Consider the following 15,480-nt stretch of genomic DNA (forward strand, 5'->3'; position numbering starts at 1 on the left):
TATAACACTTCCTGCTCCCTCTAGGAGTCGTCGTCTTGACTGCTCCTGGCGCTAGGGCTCTGGCCGCTGTCTGAGCCTTGGCACCACCAATCTCCAATGGTACTTCTCCCTCCCCCAGCGGAGGCGTGGAGTGCGCGCGCCCTAGGTCCCCGGGTAGAAAGGGAGGTGCCCTGGCGGATGCGCGTGCCAGACGACCCTCATCCCTGTTCCAAGGGCGTTCTTCCTGGCGTACCCCTATCGTGAGCGCTCTCTGAACCACTTCTGCGGTAGTGCTAGGTCTGTCCCCTCTTGCCAGCTCATCTTTCACGGAGCCATTTAGCCCCTCCCAGAAAAGATCCCTCACTGCCGTGGAGTCCTTTTCCCAGTGCAGCACATTCAGTAACTCAAAAAAGCGAGAGTGGTATTGTCGCACTGTAGCTTTGCCCTGCCGCAATCCATGCATCTCCCGCCTCGCGAAGTCTACGTCCACGGTAGATTGAAAACAAGCGTCCATGGCCGCGATAAACGCATCTGAATTCCTGAGGGCGGGGCCATCTTCGCACCATAAATTGCGCAGCCAGGCTCTAGCTTCCCCATGCAGGTGGGTTATAATGAAACCCACTTTCTCCTCCTCATCTCTAAAGTCTTTCCGAAGCAGATTTAGCGCATAAACAACGTCTGCTCTGAAGCTGGGATATTGTTTCAGGTCCCCATTGAAATGGGCTACTAAGCTGCCCCCCCCCCCGTTTTGCGAGGCCAATTCCCTCCGGCCGGGACCCCAGGAGTCCTTCCTTGCACGCATGTTCCCACCTGGCTTGCAGATCTTTGCAGCGCGTTTCTGCGTCCTCTTCCCTCTTTCTGGAGACCGCTACCTCTGCGTAAAGCTTCGAGACTGCGTCCTGCAGTTCTGCCAGCTGCGCCTCCGTAGTCATGCCTGCCCTTCTTCGTGAGCTTGCGAAAAAATTTTTTTACTGTCAGAGGGAGCTTACTGTCAGAGCTGCCTCAGGTCCCAGCTCACAAAGGACCAACGCCAGTTTCTCTTTATATACAAAAGTCTTTACTGAAGTCCATTTGTGGTTTCACAGTTCCGGCGCGCAGCCCTACGTCTGTAACTCTTAGACCGTTGAAGCTCCCTCTGAGTCGGTCCCTCCCCGACACCAGTTTAAGATCCTTGCCTTGCTCCACCTCCTTCTTTGTTCCCTCTTCCGCTGGGTCATCCTGCCCCCTGCGGTTTCGCCCTTCCTACACTCTTCCGACGCTGATGATTCCCTGGATTGTTCCCCCTCCCTCCGGCAGGCTTTAGGACCTGGTTCCCAATCCGGGGGCTCTGCTGTCCCGCATGCCTGTACATTTGAACTTGGCGCGCGCGCCCAGCTCCCAACCTTCCTTCTGATCGTTACACTACTCCTGTCACTGCTCTCCTCCTCTTCCGGGAGGATAGCTGGTCCTGACCTCCCCTCCATTCCTCCTTTCTCCGATGGAGGCGCGGCCAGCCCTGACTCATCTCCTCTCCCTGCTGGAGGAGACGCTGCCCCCGACATACAGGAACCTTTTCCCCCCCTGCTATGCTCTGATGGGGAAGCTGGTCCTGATCTCCAGCTGCCGCTTTGGGAACCCCCGCTGGCCCCTTGTTTCTGGTGCGTCCCCCCTGGGACCCCCCTAGTCCTGACCACCGGCGCCCCCTTCTGGGAATCCTCTGATTCGCTGGAGAGGCTCATGGAATCCCTCGGATCACTGTCATTCTCCTCCCCACTGTCCTCAGTTTCTTCCCATTCGCTCTCCATCTCCTGTCTCCGCTGTGCCTCTGTCCCTGAACCCCTGACATCCGTATATACCCCTATCATGTCCCCATCCTGACATTTACCTGTCTATCCTCTAACTAAAAAGGCCCAAACATTGTAACCTTCTCTCACAGGGGAGTTGCTCCATCCCTTTTATCCTCCTAGCTGCTAATTTCTGAACCTTTTCTAGCCCTGCAAAATTCCTTTTGAGGTGGACAAAAAAAGTTCTTTTGAAATGCATTTTAACATCATCCAAAATGCCTTCCTTGAAACAGATCCCAGGATGGCTCACAATAATGATGATGAAATGCAATAAAAGGAAAAATATAATCCCTCAGAAAACAAGAAAACTGACTGAAAGGCAGCCACGTAGAACCCAAAAGCTGGCTGAAAGCAAACAGAACCCCTTTCAAATTGCCCTGGTCAACAATAAAGTCTTAACTAATTGCTGGAAAAAATTGCAAGGTCAGTGCCTGTGGAGCTCCTCTAGGAAGGGCATTTTAAAATCAAGGAGCCACTGCCAAAAAGGCCATCGGTTGTCTCCTGTACTAGTCCTATTCAGAGTAGATGCTTTGAAAGGTAACAAATGACTTTGACCCATTGATTTTGATGGGTCTACTCTGAGCAGAACTTAGTTGGCTACAACCTCTTCTCTTTTGTGCAACCCAGAAATGCAGTGGTCCAGAGTCATGGAAGGTTGAAGACCCATTACTACCCCCCCCCCCATGGCTCCAGTCTCCAATGTCACCCAATCCACATAAAAGGGGGTGTTTTAGCCACTGGGAAGAAGTCTTAGCCTTTGTGTTGATTTGAGCTAATCAGAATGAAAGGAAGAGGAGTCATCCTCTGAGGACTGGGCTCCAAGGATCACTCTGGAGAAAGCAAGCAGGGAAAATACTGAGGAGAAAGAGTTATGCGAGCTCCACAGTTAAGCACTTAGGAACCCTGAAAACAAAAGCTGCTTTGGTTTCTAGAGAATAGTGTGAAAGTTCTGTTAGGTACAATGGAACTTCCAAGAGAATCACAACTTAAGTCACTCTGAGAGAAGACGTTGGAGGACTCCAGATCATTTGCACAGTTCCTGCACAGTAAATGGAAGATCTAGCTGAAAGGCAACAAATGAAGATCTGCATTGATTGTTGCAATGCATCACTAATTATTATTACTGTCTAATTATAAAACTGTTGCATTTTAGAAAGGGATCTAGCTGTGAAGGGGCATGGCTTTGACCATCAAGAAGGGACCCTGCACTTCTGAACTGGCCACTAAACTACTGATGTAATCACAACACACTTCAGCAACAGACGGAGGAGGGTCTTAGTTGATGAGCAATGCAGGAGAAGTCTTGAGATTCATGCCCTTTGTACAAGGCTAGATTGGCACACAAGCTTCCCAGGAAGAGAAGAGCTGCTTATACCCATCCTAGTATGATCTGAAAGAAGCAAAGCTTTCCTTTCCAGCTCCATATTGACCTCTTCCTCCCGCTCAATATGAATTTTGCATCACACAAACACAAACAAAGCAAAAACTTCTTTGGGCACATACCTCCAGTGTTCGGATGTGAGCCAGTGCCTGCAGCAACTCCTGCATTAGGTTTTCGCTGATGTCTAAGGTCTGTAGGCTAGGGAGGCTGGCAGTTCCTTCAGTTTGTTGCCTGCCAGAAAAGGCAGAATGTGCAAGATGCAGATATTAATGCACTTCTTGGATATATATGTGTGTGTGTGTGTGTGTGTGTGTGTGTGTGTGTGTGTGTGTGTATTTGTATAATGGCTTGATGATGTCAGAAGTTTTATTTTCAATTCTTTTCCTATCGACCCCTAGAATGGAAAATGCTGCCCTGGGGAAGTCCCGTCTGGTACTAGCCTTGTCACTGCTTGGGCACCAGGCAACAACATTCTTGGTTACCCCAGGCGTTTGGGCAGATGCAGGAATTGGATGTTTTTACTACAACTATTTATAAATCTATTTTTGTGTGTTATTATTAGTGTGAAATATGTTCCCGTATCCCTGCGGATTGCAGCCTGAGGCATTTCCTCCTACCTTTCAGATTAAGCGTCTGCAGCTGGACAAGGTCCCCTATCGAATCTGGAAGGGCCTTCAATAGATTCTTTTCAAAGTTCAGGACCTATCAAGTGTTAGGGTGTGAAACCTAAGACGCTGGCAAGTTAGCAATGTCATGTAACTTTAAGTAGTCAAGCTCGTTAAGTTGTTAAGTTGCTCAGTATATAAAGAGTGTTTGTTTTCTCTGTGGGTTGGGGCGTGAAGCAAAAATGTCCGAAAGCTCCGGAGGTGTTTCTGTGATCTTTCTGCAATAAACCTGTCTTTGGAAAGACAGGCTTCCCTGTGTCGTTATTTCTTTGCTGCTGAGACTCTGAAGCTTGTACTGCAACAAGAATCTCTGCACTGGACTTAATTAATGCTCTGCAAAGAGAGCTGTTGCTGGTGGCGCAGCGGAAGCATTTACTGGACCAGTACAAACTCTCTTATCAAGGACAGAGAGCAGAAACAAGAGGGGTTGGTCTCCTTCCTGTTCCATTAGGGAGAGGCAGTAGGAGGTTCCTGTGAAATCCAAGTCAGAGGGTGCACTTTACAGAGTGCTGAGTCTCTTGAGTTCAGCAGCCTGGTCTTGAGGGCAGGAGACAAAATGTCTTGTTTTGATGACCCTGCTAAAACCTCAAGTGCTAAGATCCTCAGGTGAGCACTTGTAAGGGAGCCAGCCAGCAATTAATCACACAGAGTAAATGAAGTTAACTCCTTCTTAGAAGAAACAAGGTCAGCTGAGGGGTGTCAGGCCTAATGAGCACAGCAACTCTGCCCCTATGAGGCAGTTGTGGAGGCTGAAGGTCCCCACATTCCCACAGCTGCCTAAATCTCCTCCTCCCCTAGATTCTTCCCAAGATCCTTCCCAAGCAATCTGATATTCTGCCAATGCACCTGTCTCTGCTCCTCCCTCTTTGTGCCTCTCCTGGTCCTGGGAGACCAGGGGGAGGGGAGCAGAGCTTGTGGCAGCAGGAGGGGGAGACATCCTAGTATCTTCACCAGCCTGACTCCGCTCTGCCTCTTGGTCTCCTTCCTGTCCTGCTTCTTCCTCTGCTTCTGATTCTGGACTTCTCTCTGTCACAGACTCCCCCTGCTCACTAGAACCTGTTAGTGCTTCAGCTTTCAACACCTCCTCCTCCAGGCTTCTCCCTCTGACCATGCATTGTCGTCCCACCACCAATCCCCGGACTCTGAGAACTTTGTCCCTTGGGGGTTCTGCAGCAGGTGCCTCCCACCATACCTGTGTCCAGCCAGTCCATGGCAGCACCTTCTCATTGTCCAATCAACATTGGAAGCTTTGTTTGTGGTGACACAAGAAAGAAACTGCACCCCGATTGTAGCATTCCCTCCCAAGAGAGGTTAGACTGGCTCCCTCTTTGCTATCCTTCCGCCAATAGACGGATGGACCTTTGGAAACTAAGGTGCAGATGATACTGATCATTCAGCTACTGTCAGGGCAAATTGGATTTTAACTGCTGGTTCTAATTGTGTTTTGATGTATTTAAGCTACTTTTTAAACTGGTCTGATTTTATTTGTATTTTACAATGATTCTTTTGAATGTTGGAAGCCACTTTGAGTCCCAACGTGAGAGAATGTCAGGATATAAAAACTTTAAAACAAACAAAAAAACAGGAATGCCAGGCTCTTGGTATTCATAGAGACCTGGCCAATGAGCAGGTTTCACACTGGCAGCCAGTCACATGGGCTGATGTTCCACACAGGTTTCTCTCTGTTTCTGCTCTGTGATAACTCACCCAGCAAGGTCCTTTGTTGTTGTTGTTTAGTCATTTAGTCCTGTCCAACTCTTCGTGACCCCATGGACCAGAGCACGCCAGGCACTTCTGTCCTCCACTGCCTCCCGCAGTTTCATCAAACTCATGTTGGTAGCTTTGAGAACACCGTCCAACCATCTCGTCCTCTGCCGTCCCCTTCTCCTTGTGCCCTCCATCTTTCCCAACATCAGGGTCTTTTCCAGGGAGTCTTCTCGTCTCATGAGGTGGCCAAAGTATTGGAGCCTCAGCTTCAGGATCTGTCCTTCCAGTGAGCACTCAGGGCTGATTTCCTTCAGAATGGAGAGGTTTGATCTTCTTGCAGTCCATGGGACTCTCAAGAGTCTCCTCCAGCACCATAATTCAAAAGCATCAATTCTTTGGTGATCAGTCTTCTTTATGGTACAGCTCTCACTTCCATACATCACTACTGGGAAAACCATAGCTTTTACTATACGGACCTTTGTTGGCAAGGTGATGTCTCTGCTTTTTAAGATGCTGTCTAGGTTTGTCATTGCTTTTCTCCCAAGAAGCAGGCGTCTTTTAATTTCGTGGCTGCTGTCACCATCTGCAGTGATCAGGGAGCCCAAGAAAGTAAAATCTCTCACTGCCTCCATTTCTTCCCCTTCTATTTGCCAGGAGGTGATGGAACCAGTGGCCATGATCTTTGTTTTTTTGATGTTGAGCTTCAGACCATATTTTGCGCTCTCCTCTTTCACCCTCATTAAAAGGTTCCTTAATTCCTCCTCACTTTCTGCCATCAAGGTTGTGTCGTCTGCATATCTGAGGTTGTTGATGTTTCTTCCGGCAATCTTAATTCCGGCTTGGGATTCATCCAGCCCAGCCTTTCGCATGATGAATTCTGTATATAAATTAAATAAGCAGGGAGACAATATACAGGCTTGTTGTACTCCTTTCCCAATTTTGAACCAATCAGTTGTTCCATATCCAGTTCTAACTGTAGCTTCTTGTCCCACATAGAGATTTCGCAGGAGACAGATGAGGTGATCAGGCACTCCCATTTCTTTAAGAACTTGCCATAGTTTGCTGTGGTCAACACAGTCAAAGGCACACCAACAAACTCTACAAACTAGAGAAACGCCAGAAGCCCAGCCACCCTCCACAACAACCCATGAAACAAACAGTACATAACATATCAGACAGGATCCTCACCCCAACTGAAACCAAAGTACTCTCCAAAGGTTTCAACTTTGCAGTCGCCCCGAGACGCATCCCCACGGAAAACATCATATGCGGAGTCGAAGCTAGCCTGACCAAAATCCACCCAGATGAAGCCAATAAAATCAGACTTGAAGTCACCAACATCCTCTGCTCCAGCAAACCACCCAGAAGCAATTTACACAAAGAAGAACAGAAAGCACTCACCAACCTGAGGAAAGACAACAACATAATCATTCTCCCAGCAGACAAAGGCAACGCCACTGTTGTGATGAACACATCGGACTACCAAGCAAAACTATCAAATCTACTCCAAGACCCTACCTACCAACCTATAAAAACAGATCCCACCACCTATCTGGAAAAAACCACCAAATCCAAAATAAAAGCCTCTCCTATCAGTGAAGAAATCCAGCTAAGAATCATCCCCAGAGAAAAATCATCCAGATGCCCCAAACTCTACGGTCTCCCCAAGATACACAAAGAAGGAACACCACTCAGACCAATAGTCAGCTCCATAGGCTCACCTCTACAAAATCTCGCTAAATTTCTCGCTAAGCAACTTCAGCCCTATGCAGAATCCATCGCTTCACACGTTACTAACTCCTTCCAGTTCATAGAAACAATAAAGAAGCAATACCTACATCCCGATGACCTACTTGTGAGCTTCGATGTTATATCTCTCTTCACTCAAGTGCCCATTAATGAAGCCTTGACAGCCATTCAAAACAAATACAATCCCCCCAAATACATCCTGGACCTGACCAACCACTGCCTAACCAACACGTACTTCATCCACAATGGACAAAGATACAAACAGATAGAAGGAGCACCTATGGGATCACCCCTCTCACCGGTCATCGCAAATTTGTACATGGAACACTTTGAAACCAATGCTTTAGACAAGTCAGAACACAAACTTCCGCTTTTACCACAGCTGCAACAGTGTGAGCTCTGACTGCAGTAAGCAGGTCGGGGCACACACCGGTACTGTGAGGGGCAACGTTTGGCTACACGACCCCTGAAAAGGCTTGGAAGGAAGCTCAAGTCAAAGGAACTTCGGCAGTGTCTTTTTGGAGTCCCGGCACCCCTCGCTGAAGGAAAAACGGCAGAGGTGGGGGGGAATCCAGGCACAGAGAAGAACATCAAACAGACCGGTGAAAAGCCTCACATCACTGAAGCAGCGACAAGATGGTAAAATCTCTATTTCTATATCAAAATAAACGTAAAGTGGTAGCAGCAGTAACAAAACCTAAAAGGAAATAAGACAAGAGGAAGATAAGGGGACCCAGGAGGGGGAATCCCTCACGGAGTGGGTAAACCCAAAACAAGATAAAGAGTAAAAATAGCGGAGGAGAAGTAATGCTACCACAAAAGTAAAGGGAAGACAGAAGAACAATATATATGGAAAGAATATAAAGAAATCACTCAGATTGCAATTAAACTATTTGAAAAGCACACTATCTGAAACGGACTTACTACAAAGTGCAAAGCGGTGCAGGCTGCCTGTTGTTGGAGCTGGGTGGAGTAAAGCAGCTGCTTTGAAACTGAATGTCCTTGAAGGAAAGATAAGGACAAAGGAATAAGGAACGCTGTGGGGGAAAGGAGGGGAATTTCACAGATAAGATAAGATGGCGTCACGGGTCTGAAGACGCTGAGTAATCATCAAGAAGGAGGAAGAAGGAGGAAGTGACGAAGACAAAATAGTGAAAGAGAGGATTAAAGGAGGGCAGAAGCTGGCAAGCTGAGTTAATAAGAACACAGTGACACCCAGTGGGCAAAGTAGGAAAAGCAGTAACAAAAGAAAATTGGAACAATAGAAGGATATCTGATGGTTGGAAAAGAGAACGCAAAATGTCTCATGCAATTAAAAAACAGACTGGAACTGGAAGTCAACAGCAACAATTAAGAAGAAACTCAGGCCTTGAAGAAATGGACTTAAGGGAACTTATTATTAGTTTGAAACTGGACTTAGGAGGACTGAGAAAAGAGTTGGAAGAAAAAATCAACACAATTGATGGGAAATTGGAAAAATTAGAAAACACAATGAAAAAAAATGAAAAAGAAAATGAAGAAATAAAGGAAAAATTAACAGAAGTCCTAGAAGGAATGAAGGAGACAGATAAGAAAGTGCAAGAAATTAAGAATAAGAATCAGCAAATGGATGAGATGGTGAAGAAAATTAGCAAAGAACAAAGGGAACAAAGAAAAGAAATGGACAAATTGAAAAAGGAGATGGAGGAACAAAAAGCAATCCAGGAAGCTACTGGGGATGCGCTAGCAATGATACAGATGCAGATTAAAGAGAAGACTTTGAGATTCAGAAATGTTCCAGAAGAGGAGAAGGAGGATATTTGGAAGAAGATGATTGAAACTTTAGCAAAGTGGCTACATCTACAGGAAAAAGACATAATAGAACAGACAGAGAAAATCTTCAGAGTGAACTCAAGAAAAGCAAAAATGAACAAATGGCCGGCAGACTGCATCATTGTATTCACATCGAATTGGATGAAAGATAAGATCCTCCAATTAAAGAGTAAGAACAAATTAACCATAGATGGAAAGGAAATAATAATTTTACGAGAAGTTCCACCTAGGCTGATAAAAAAGAGACAGCAATTCCAATTTCTAACAAAAGCACTAAAGGCCAAAGCAATATCTTTCAGATGGGAATACCCAGTGGGGATTTCCTTCAACTTCAAAGGAAAAAGAAGACGATTTGAGACATTTGAGGAAGCAGACATGTTTTGGAGGAAGTATCGAGGAGAATTAGGAGGTGGGAAAAGTGAAGTAAGAAATGAGGAAGGAAGAAAGGGAGAGCTATCGGATGAGGCGGAAGAAGAAGAAAAAGCTCAGCAAAGGGTGGAAGGATAAAGAACTACGCCAGTGGTAAATAATCAGACCAATAACTATTACAAAACCCTTCTCCTTTACCACTGCAGATAACGTAAACTCTTTCCATTAACTTTAGAATTTTTTAACTAATAAAGAATGACATTTAAATTGTTATCATGGAACGTGAATGGTCTAAATAATAGGAGGAAGAGGCAGAAAATAGAACGTATCTTAGAGAGGCAGAAGTGGGACCTTGCTTGCTTACAAGAAACCCACATCAATACTAAGCATAAAAGACTATTGGTAAAACCAAAGTTAGGGGAAGAATTCATCGCATCTGATGTAAGAAAAAAGAGGGGGGTTGTAATGTATGTTAAAAGCAAATATGAACCGGAATTGTTATATGAAGACAAAGAGGGGAGGATTATAATAGTCAAAATATCAATAGAGGGGGAACCAATTGTAGTAGCAGGAATCTATGGATCAAATAAAAGAAAATCAGAATTCTATGTTAAAGTAAGATCATTATTAATGGAATATATAGATATGAGAATTATTGTGTTAGGGGATTTAAATGGAGTAATGGAACCAGAATTGGATAGATCACAGAAGAAGAGGGGGGGAAATGAAGGGAAGTTGCCAAAAAGCTTTATGGAAATGGTAAAGATTTTTGATTTAGTGGATATATGGAGATATAAACATCCTGTCGAAAAGGAGTTCACATATTTCTCAGAACCAAAAAATTCGTATAGTCGAATCGACAGTATATGGATTACTAAGGATATGACAATTGAAGCAGAGAATGCCGAAATATTGCCAAAAACACTTACGGATCACAATCCAGTATCATTAACTCTTAAAGGAAAAGAGGAGAAAGGGAAGAAAAGGTGGAGAATGAATGTTTTCTTATTAAAAAATGAAAAAGTAATGCAAGGAGCCAGAAAGTTGATGAAGGAATATTTTGAAAACAATTGGAGGAAAGGGACAGATGTTAAAACAGTGTGGGATGCTGGGAAGGCGGTTGTTAGGGGATATTTCATACAGCAAAACTCAATAGCATATAAGAATAAAGAAAAAAAGAAAAGGGGGCTTTTAGAAGAAATTAAAAGGAAGGAAAAATTGGCCTATGCAAGCAAAAATAAAGAGAGATTAAATCAAGAAATTAAATTACTGAGAGTAGAATATAATAAAATTATAGAACAGGAGGTAGAACAACAAATCAAATTTTGGAAATATAAAAATTTTGAATGGGCAAACAAGCCAGGCAAGATCCTTGCCTGGCAACTAAAGAAACAAAGAAATGAAAAATTAATAAATAAAATAAAAGTAGAAGAGAGGACAATAAGGGATATGACAGAAATCAAAAAAGAATTTGAAAAATATTACAAAAAATTATATCAAAAAGATGAAGTGCCAATAGAAGAAATAGAGGAATATATAAAGAAAAATAAATTAATAGAGATAGCAGAAGAAGACCATAAATTATTAAATGAACCAATATCAACCATAGAAATTAAGGAATCAATTCAAAAATTAAAAATAGGGAAATCCCCAGGTCCGGATGGCATACCAGCAGAATACTACAAAGAAATGTTAAATGAATTAATTGACCCACTAAAAGAAGTAATAGAGGAAGCAGTAGAGAAGGGGAATGTTCCAGACTCTTGGACTCAAGGGTATATAACGCTTCTGCCAAAACAAGGTACGGATTTGGAATTGGTCTCAAATTATAGACCCATTTCATTGTTAAATTCCGATTATAAAATTTACGCAGGATTACTGGCTAATAGGTTGAAAAAAATTATAGGAAAAATAGTACATAAAAATCAGGCTGGATTTGTGGAAGGTAGACAAATAAAGGATAATATCAGAAATATAATAGACATAATGGAATATCTACAAGTAAGAAGAGACAAACAAGCAGCCCTGATTTCAATCGACGCGGAGAAGGCTTTCGACAAAATCTCATGGGAATTTATGAAAAAACTATTAAAAGAATTGTGTTTAGGTGAAAAATTCCAAAAAGGTATAAATGCAATATATAACCAACAGAAAGCAAAAATTATTATTAATGGAGAGTTTGGAGAAGAAATCAACATCTTTAAAGGTACAAGACAAGGATGCCCCCTATCCCCAATGTTATTTATAATAGTATTAGAGGTTCTATTAAAGAAAATAAGGCAGGACAACCAAATAAGAGGAATAGCAGTTGGTGAAAAAAGATATAAGTTAAGAGCCTTTGCAGACGATGTTATGATCACAACAGAAAATCCCCTACAATGTACACCTAGAATATTGGAATGCATAAACGAATATGGCAGATTAGCAGGATTCAAATTAAACTATGGGAAAACCAAAATACTAGTGAAAAATATGGAAGAAAAAGATAAAGTGAAATTACAAGAAATTACAGGATTGGAAATTAAAAAGAAAATAAGGTATCTTGGAATAAATTTAACAACAAATACTATAGACTTAAGTAATGAGAACTATGGGAAAACATGGAATGAAATAAAAAATGACTTGCAAGTATGGGGAAAATTAAATCTTTCCTTACTAGGGAAAATATCGGTAATAAAGATGAACATATTACCAAGGATGATGTTTTTATTTCAAAGTATCCCAATACTAGGAGGAGATAAATGTTTTAATAACTGGAAAAGAGATTTGGCTAAATTCATATGGTCAGGAAAAAAACCAAGAATAAAACACAAAATAATGATAGATAAGAAGGAGAGAGGAGGATTTGGTCTCCCAGATATGGAGTTATATCACGATGCGGTGGGTCTGACCTGGATAAAAGAATGGATCAAATTAGATGACTCGGATGTATTGGATTTAGAAGGAGTAGAGACAAGATTTGGATGGCATGCCTATTTAATAGATGAAAAAGTGAGAGTACATAAAGGCTTCCTAGGGCATATAATCAGAAAATCTATATATAAAATATGGGAGAAATACAAAAGACTTTTAGAACCGAAAACTCCCTGGTGGGCATCGCCGGCAGAAATTGTCGCAGTGAAAAAATTAAATATGAAAGAAAATTGGGCTACCTATAAAACTGTATTAAAGGAAGAAAACGGGGAATTGGAATTAAAGGACTACACAGAAATTAAAGCTCATATTAGTGATTGGTTTCAATATATTCAAATTAAGTATAGATTAGCAAAAGACAAAAAGTTAGGATTTGAAAAAGAAATATCAAAATTCGATAAATATTTAATACAAGAAAAATCAAAAAATATATCTAAATTGTATAATCTGATTTTAGAGTGGGAAACAAATGATGAACTGGTTAAAGCATCAATGATTAAATGGGCGCAAGACATTGGGAAAAACATTATGTTTGAACAATGGGAAAAATTGTGGAAAGAAGATATGAAATTCACCATGTGTTATATACTGAAAGAAAATTACCTTAAAATGCAACATAGATGGTATTTAACACCTGAAAGAATAGCAAAAATGAATAAAAACTGTAGCGATATCTGCTGGCGATGCAACACGGGAAAAGGTACTATGATACATATATGGTGGAATTGTTTAAACATCAAACAATTTTGGGAAATAATATATAATGAAATGAAAAAAATGTTTAGATACTCATTTAGGAAAACACCAGAAGGTTTTCTATTGGGAATAGTACCAGGAAGCGTAAAGGAAGAAGATAAGACCTTATATTTATACGCAACAGTAGCAGCAAGGCTATTGATTGCGAAAAACTGGAAAAGTGGTATAATACCGACAAAAACAGAGTGGCTTGCCAAATTATTGGAGTATTACAATATATCCAAAACAATGGAAGAAATTGGAAGGATTTCGAAAGAAAAGATAGATAGGGACTGGAAAGTGTTTAAAAGATACTTGCAAAATCATATCGAAAAATCAGAACTCCTATTAGAATAAACAAGTTCCGTTTCAAATACTGAAATATCAAATAAGATGGAAAACAACGTGTAATAGAAAAAGAAGTATGAAATTAGGGTAAAGGTGTGTGAAAGAAAGTAATAGAAGTGGAAAGATATTGTAATTGAGTAGATTGGAAGTCAACACAAAGGTGGGGTGAAGGGTCGGTGGATGGTGATGGGGAAAGGAACTATTTGTGGGATTGAGTGTAAGTATGTTTGAATATTTTTAAAGATTGTATGAAATGTATGTTTGTATGCTTGTATATGTGTATTAATGATAAAAAATAATAAAATTTATTTAAAAAATGAAAAAAAAAAAAAACACAAACCCAAACTTTGGCTCAGATATGTTGACGACACCTTTGTAATTTGGCCACACGGGAAAGAAAAACTAGATAGCTTCCTCACACATCTCAACAGCCTACACCCCAAAATACAATTCACTATGGAAATAGAAGACAACAACCAACTCCCCTTTCTTGACGTCCTAATCTACAAAAAACCTGATGGCTCCCTAGGACACACTATCTACCGGAAAAAAACACACACCAACCGCTACTTACATGCACAATCACACCACCATCCTGCACAAATAAACTCCGTAGCCAAGACTCTCATCTCCAGAACCAAACGCCTGGCTGACAAAGACCACTTGACAACTGAGTTACAGAATCTCTCAAATGTGTTAATCGCCAATGGATACCAGAAAAACAGGGTTACGAAGCTAATCCAAAAAGAAACACCCCCCAAAAACCAAGACACAGAAGAAAACAATGGCATGGCCCTCCTTCCTTATATCAAGGGCACTACAGACAAAATTAGCAAAATCCTCCATAAACACAATATCAAAACAGCCTTCTGCACCAACCAAAAAATAGCCAATATCCTCAGAAACCCAAAAGACAAAATCCAGCTGGAAAACCAAGGGGTCTATGAAATACCCTGCAAAGTCTGCCCAGCCACGTACATTGGACAAACAAACAGACGAATAAATGCACGTATCGCAGAACACAAGAATGCCGTCAAAAAAGAAGAAAAAACTTCCTCTCTTTTCCAACACATGAAAGAAACAGGACACGAAATTAATTTTGCAGATTCCAAATTGCTCTTTAACATGGAACATCACCACAAGAGAATAATCATGGAAGCCATCGAGATAGAGAAACACCCTCACAACATGAACAAGCGTGACGACACGTCCCGCCTGCCAGACATCTGGAAATTAGCCCTCCCCACAAAAACCGACACCAGAACCAGAGGCACACAGAACGCCGTCACCAATCAACCACACCAGACCCAAACCCAGACCCTCTCCACAGACATATTACAGACTCCATCCAGTAGCCAAACTATAGTGGCACCTCCGGATGCTGCACCCCCCTGCAATCCCTACACAGATCTGGCTGGCACAAGGCACAAAACCATAGCTCGCCCCTATACACGAAGCCAAGCCAGAGCACAACTAAATGCAGCACAGCCATCTTCTCAGAAAAACTCTTCACAAGCTCAAGAGGTCAAGACACGAAAGCTTTAGCAACTAATCTACACTTAATGACCCACCCAGTGGTATTCAGAATATCACTCATGAAATCACTCAAGATATCCCTCAAGTAATTAAGGAACAAAAGAAGAAAAGGCACACTAATCTAGGAACTTCCTCTCTGCCCAGAACGTTGGAGGCTATACACCACACCCCTCAACAGTATTTATAGGAACTCAAACACCAGATTCTGCTCTGTTCCAGTAACAAGAAGCCGAAAGCACCAGCCTGAAGATGACGAGTGAGACCTCGTCGAAACGTCGCCCAGACACCCCGACTCTTACACGGGAAGACACCCGAAGACACCAAAACCTGCATTCCTGTACCCGTGAAAATCTACGAAAGCATATATATATATATATATATATATATATATATATATAATTAGTTTCAATCAATTCATTATACAACACCAAACATTAAGACAACAGAAAAGACAGAACAAAAA

General features: G+C 42.2%; 1 pseudogene across 1 annotated transcript in view; it reads right to left on the bottom strand.

The window, feature by feature from the left end:
- LOC309523259 (E3 ubiquitin-protein ligase LRSAM1-like) overlaps positions 1-15,480 on the bottom strand; it is a 41,440-nt pseudogene that overhangs the window by 19,941 nt on the left and 6,019 nt on the right. Inside the window, exons 3-4 of the transcript XR_014224658.1 lie at positions 3,801-3,885; positions 3,306-3,414 (exon numbers count right to left, since the gene is read on the bottom strand). The product of XR_014224658.1 is annotated as an E3 ubiquitin-protein ligase LRSAM1-like (transcript). The remainder of the gene's footprint in view (positions 1-3,305; positions 3,415-3,800; positions 3,886-15,480) is intronic.

This window comes from Podarcis vaucheri (genome assembly GCF_965113315.1).
Source record: "Podarcis vaucheri genome assembly, chromosome: W".
NCBI lineage: Eukaryota > Metazoa > Chordata > Lepidosauria > Squamata > Lacertidae > Podarcis > Podarcis vaucheri.